This window comes from Rattus rattus, chromosome 10, assembly GCF_011064425.1.
Source record: "Rattus rattus isolate New Zealand chromosome 10, Rrattus_CSIRO_v1, whole genome shotgun sequence".
NCBI lineage: Eukaryota > Metazoa > Chordata > Mammalia > Rodentia > Muridae > Rattus > Rattus rattus.
In genome coordinates, this window is record NC_046163.1 from 2,289,168 (window position 1) to 2,295,312 (window position 6,145).

Genomic DNA, 6,145 nt, shown 5'->3' on the forward strand with positions numbered 1-6,145 from the left:
AAAGAACTGGAAGAGCTTGAAGGCTCGAGACCCCTATATGCACAACAATGCCAAGCCACCAGAGCTTCCAGGGACTAAGCCACTACCTAAAGACTATACATGGACTGACCCTGGACTCTTGACCCTCATAGGTGAGCAATGAATATCCTAGTAAGAGCACCAGTGGAAGGGGAAGCCCTGGGTCCTGCTAAGACTGAACCCCCTAGTGAACTAGACTGTTGCGGGAGAGGGCAGGCAATGGGGAGGGTGGGGAGGGAACACCCATACGGAAGGGAGGGGAGTGGGGATGTTTGCCCGAAACCGAAAGGGAATAACACTCAAATGTATATAAGAAATATTCAAGTTAATAAAAAAAAAAAAGATAACTTACCCCTGTAGGTAGAAGAAATGAGGCTGTCTTCCAATGGCTCTGGACCTCCTCCCAGGCACTAGTAGCTACACACCCAGGGCATAAATATATTCACCATGTGAACACACACATAATAAAATTGCACTTAAAATAGGTTGGGGATTTAAACAGAGCCACTGGCCTAGCGAGCTGGGGCGTCTGCCCGTCCCCAGCTCCAGGAAAACAAACAAACAAAAAAAAATTTAAAAATAAATTCAGGCTTTTATTCTTGGAGGCAAGGCTTCCATGTCGCCCTTGGTTATCCTGGAACCTACCAGAACCAGTTATTGTACCAGAGACCACCTGCCTGCCTCCTGAGCGCTGGGATTGAAGGTAACATCATGTTCACCTATATATTTTACTGCTAACTTTGAAAATTATTTTCAAGGAAACAGTTGACAAGCAAAAACAGCAGTACAAAACACCAAATCTCACAGCGAGTGGGCTCTTCTAGCACACTGGAGCTCTTCAAACCCACGGAGCAGGATCTGGTAGGCCCAGGCTTCAGACCAGAGCAGAATTTCTTTCTTGGTTCTGTTCTTACGAGACCTTTTGGAAACATGACTGGAAATAGGCCCTCTAGATTGTCTAGAATAACTCTCATTTTTTAAAGCCCATCAGTGATGATCCTAATCACACATACAAAATCACTTGGACAACACCAAACGTGTCAGAGTAGAAGGGTCCACAGCCCGCTGCCTGAGCACCGCCATGTCTCTCTCTGGTTGTTCTGAGGGATTCACTGTGCTACCCAGATTGGTCTCAACCTCATGGGTTTAAAATGATCTTCCTGCCTGCCTCCCAACGTGCACCACCGAGCCTGGCGTGTTAAAACAGACATTTCCACCCCACTCTCCTCTGACTAACTGTGGAGAGGGGGTAGCGTGGTGGGATTCGAGCTGTAGAGAACCGGACTGTAACTGTCTTCTCCTTCCTTCTCCTAGAAGGCTGCAAACGGCTTCAGGCAACGAATATTGTCAAGGCTTCCAAACAGGTCCATCGTTGTCTTGTCAGATCTTAGCTACTGGTCTTGTGGTTTTACAGACGTTTTGGGTGTGAAACTGCAAGTGTGGTTTGGAGAGATGGCTCGGTGCTGAAGAGCACTTGTTGTTCTTTTCCAGGAGGATCCAAGTGATTCCCAGCACCCACTTAGAGATGTATGTCCAGCTGTACACCAACTCCCAGGTCTGACACCCCTCTGGCCTTCTGACACACCTACATGCTACATGTGTGTAAACGCATAGACACAGACATACACATAAATACATTAAAATAACATATTTTAGAAAGGAATTGAATAGTACATATGTGATAGAATTAACTCATAAAAGGCCTTTTTTTCCCTTTCCAAATACCGTCATTGCTGCTTTGCATCTATCTTTCTTTGTATAAATTTTTTGCATTTGGTAAATGCCCATTTTTCTGCCACCTCAAACCTTCTTTAAGTGGGGTTGGACAGTACATAGTATTCTTGAAGTTGGTTTTTTCCATTCAATATTATCTTGATATATTTTTGTCCTTATTAGCTAAGTATTGAACATTCTGGGTGAATATGCCTGAGTTTGAACGTATCTATTTAACTGCCGACTGCTGCGCCCTGTTTATTTTTTGGTCCTGGAAGAAAGGACTTGACTATTGTACAGAAAAGCTGAGACTGCTGGCCAGTTGGCTCTGATGGCGTGACCCTACTCTATACCTACATTAGCATGGGGACGACGGGTGCACCAAGTCTGTTCCAGTCATTCGAGGAGAAAGCTGGTGTTGCTGGTTTGTGCACACACGGTTAGCCATGCATTTACACTCCAATGAATCATTCCCAGTGGCACTCTGAACAGGAGGGGGTCTTTCAACCTTCTGATTTCGTAGCCTCGAAAATAGGTTTTACAATTCACATAGATCGGAGGCACTGGTGTCCTGCTCGTGCCCGGGTGTCACACCAAATCATCCACATACCCTCCATAGGGTTCTTCGCTGGAGTCCCCACACCGATGAACCTGGAGAACTGCTTCCAGGGTCCTCAGTTATGTTAAAGGCAGCTTAATGCCCTCACACTTGCTGTCTGGTGGTGTAAGCAGCTGTTCTCCTAGAGGGTTTGTGTCGTCTGCCTGTCCTTCTGTTTTCATCACTGTTCCACCTCATAGAGTGGTCCTCCTTCGCAGGCCTCACGAACTTCCTCTGGTTTTGGATCTTAAAATGACTTCCCACAGGTTAATATGAATGAATTTAATTGCTAGCTAGACTTCTCTGCAAGTGCAGTGGGCGCTCCTTTCTCGTGGCGCTGGCCTCTGTTTTCTTTTCAGGAGTTTTTGTCTGTTGCCTTCTTTTCTGTTGATGTTCTTTTTTCACTTCTCTTTACCACCCCATAGATTGGATATATTTCACAGATTCTAAGTGCTGAGTCCTGGGAGTTGTGTATTGATTCAGTCTCTCAGTCCTGCCTGCTTTTATCAGCTTTACAGAATTTTGTTCTTGCATGTTGCTTCTAGAAATAATGTTAAACTTAATTGTTCTTTCCTCTAATATTTATGCGTCTAAAACTCATATAAAACCAGTTCTCCAGGAAGAAACTGAGGATGGCACATTTGAATGCCAACATTCTGGGAAAATGAGGAATCGAAGTTCAAGGCCATTCTTGATTTTCAAGCCTCTGTAAAAGCAGAAAGTAATTTTGAGGATTAATGCTAATTATTTTCAGTTATGGATTGTAGATGTAGTATGATTTCAGTCGTATGAAGGTCCTTTTTGATAGAAAGTTTGTCATGCTCCTTAAAATGCGCATATCACCCCCAATTTCATCTAACTCTCTCTTGCAGGCTCATAGCTGGCTCCTTTTGAAGAATGTTGTCTGTAATATTAAATTTGCTTGGCTTTTGTAAGAGAGGCATTTTGAGATTTACTTTGAAGTCTCTTGGCTCTTGCACCTTCAGGAGCGTTAAAGGCTCTCCAGGGATAGTCACTGACATGGTTTTGAAGTTTTATTTTATTGTTGGGTTTTCCTAATTCACAGATATGCTATATGTGTCTGTTTTCTTTTGTTTATATCTTTTTCTTTCTGTTATTTTCCTGGTTTTTGTTGTTGTTGTTTTGTTGTTTTGGGTTGTTTGGATATTTGCTCGCTCTTGACAACATAAGCTCAGAAGTTACCAACTTACCCCTCTTCAGGGCTGCAAGGGCTGTTCACAGGTGCTCGCCTGTTTTATAGGGATTCTATGGTCTCTTTTGTATTATGTCGACAAACGTAATTTTTAGTATGTTTCCTTGTTATATAATACCTAATTCATTGGACTATTTTGAGATCTTCGCTATTGGGTCAAAGCAACATGTGCTGGCTAGTTTTTGCTTTATTTGTTTTACGAAATATTTTGGCTAACTTGACATAAAGCATTTGAAGAGAACCTTGGTTGACAGAAACCTGCCACTAGATTGGCTGTGTATGCTCACAGGGGTATTTTCTTTACTAATGATTGTGGGAGGCTGAATCAGGGCGGAAGCACGCTGGCTGTTGGGATCTTGATGCTGTAAGACATATATTGAGTATACAGTGGGAGAAAGCCAGTGTTGTGCATCCTCCACAGTGACCCTTGTTCTGCTGCGAGGTTCCACCAGAGTTCCTATGACTTCCTGGATGGTGACACAAACCCATTCTGCCCATGGTTGCTTTTGTCACAGTATTACTATAGTAAGAGAACTTGACTAAGTAGACATCATAACCTAAAGATCAGTCTGAGAAAGGCACAACAGCACTTAGAGGCAGAGGCCAGTTGATCTCCGTGGAAGTTCAAGAAGACTTAGTTTATATTACAGTTCTAGACATCCAATTATATGGAAATAGTCGTCCTTAAAACCACACAAACAACAAATAAAAACCAAATAAAAATATAATGTATTTTTATTTGCTCACGGTGTGGTGTTTTCCTGCATGTGTCTGCACACCTCTGGTGCTCTGGTGCCTGCAGATCGGAAGAGGGGTGTCGGCCCTCTGGAACTGGAGTTACAGATGATTGCAAGTCAAGCAAGGACTGGGAATCAAACCGCAACCTTTTGAGAGCAGGTATGCAGTACTCTAAACATCTCTTTAATCCTACACTCATAACTCTTTAATAGCTGCAAGTTTCAAATAATTGGGCAACCAGTCCTAGAGATTTGTTCCCAGCCATATCCGGCCCACTCTGACAGGAAATACATTGTTGGCAAGAGATTCACCGGAGTCGATTATTAGTAACAGACTAGCGCCTGCTCTGCCTTACCTCCTCATATAGCCTAAGGCTGGGATTCTACAAAATGGGGGCTCTGTAAGAATGATGCCCTTCCACATTATTTCTCCTTCTTAACTTCATTGCAGTTTCAAGAGTGTCCCAAACCTCTATGACTACTGTCCTCTGAGAACTTGAAATTAAAGAGCTGACTCTCAGACATTAGCAAGTTTACATTTTGAACATTTATTGTTACAAGGGCTTGGTTTGGTTTAGGAGTTTGTTTGTTTGTTTTGTTTTGAACAACTTTACAACACCCCATGAATGCCTCTAGACACAAAATGTTAAAAATTTCCAAAAGTTACTACAGGCTGTGGTGGCTCTAGCTAATTCCACCTTTGGGGAGACTGAAGCAGTGAGTGTAAATTCTACCAAATTCATCTTGGCTAAACTTTCATCCTGCTTTCTATTTCCTCTCATGGTCCCAAAGTTTTCTCCCACGATCTGCTCTCCAATCTGCAAGGAAAGCAGACTGACTGAAACTCTTCCCTCATGAGCTTTAGCCTCGAGCTTCTCCGAGATGGAGACTGATTCTACTGGGAGGCAGTCTGTAGGTGCTTGAGACACTTGGACATAAAGCCTCTGAAATGCTTGAGAGCTTGACTTAACCTCCTCCTGTGGTTGGTGGAGGACATGGCCCAAGTCTGCTAGTGCTTAGGGGAGGAGAGGATGGTACAGAGAGTCTGGCTTGCCTGTTTACCAGGAGGAACCAGAGAGGAGGCTGGTGTTTGGAGTGTAAGAAATTACATTGTTTTTACAGTAAGGTGTCTGTGTGTGTTATTGAATGAAATACTAAAAGCCTTTTTAGTGTGTGTGTGTGTGTGTGTGTGTGTGTGTGTTTCTGTGTGTGTGTGTGTGTATCATGGTATGTGTGATGTCAGGACAACGTGAGTCCCTTTTCTGTCTATCATGTGGCTAAGGATCAAATCAGCCCATCTGGATTGCAGCAGCAAGCACCTTTTGGTGAATGTGGAGCCATCTGGCTAGCCAGAAATATGAGTTTGTGCTATTATAATTATGTCATCCCCTATTTTGTGGTATAGAGGAGTAAATGAATTGTCTAGGTAAATACTTATCACCAAGTGGTTTCCTTTATCTAACCGCCACTTCCACCACCTTTCCCTCTCTCCTTCTCCTCCCTCCTCCTCCTCCTCCTTTCCTACCCTTTTCCTCCTCCTCCTCTTCTCTCCTCCTCCTTCTTCTTTCTGAGACATGATACTAAGATGTTTGTAGCAAGATAGAACCTTGCATAGCCTGAAGCCACTTGAATTATGAATTCCCGCTTCTGCCTCCTGAGCGTGCCAGGGATTACAGTGACCCACACCAGGCCTGGGAAATGACTTTTGTCTTTGAGTTGTTCTGCTGCATAAAGAAGGTGTGGGGTTGTGGAGATAGCTCACAGCTGAGAGGCCTCCGTGGTTCTTCCAGAGGACCTGAGTTTGATTCCCAAATCACGCAATTCCCAAACTCACAAACTTCCTGCAACTCCAGCCTAGGGGGATCC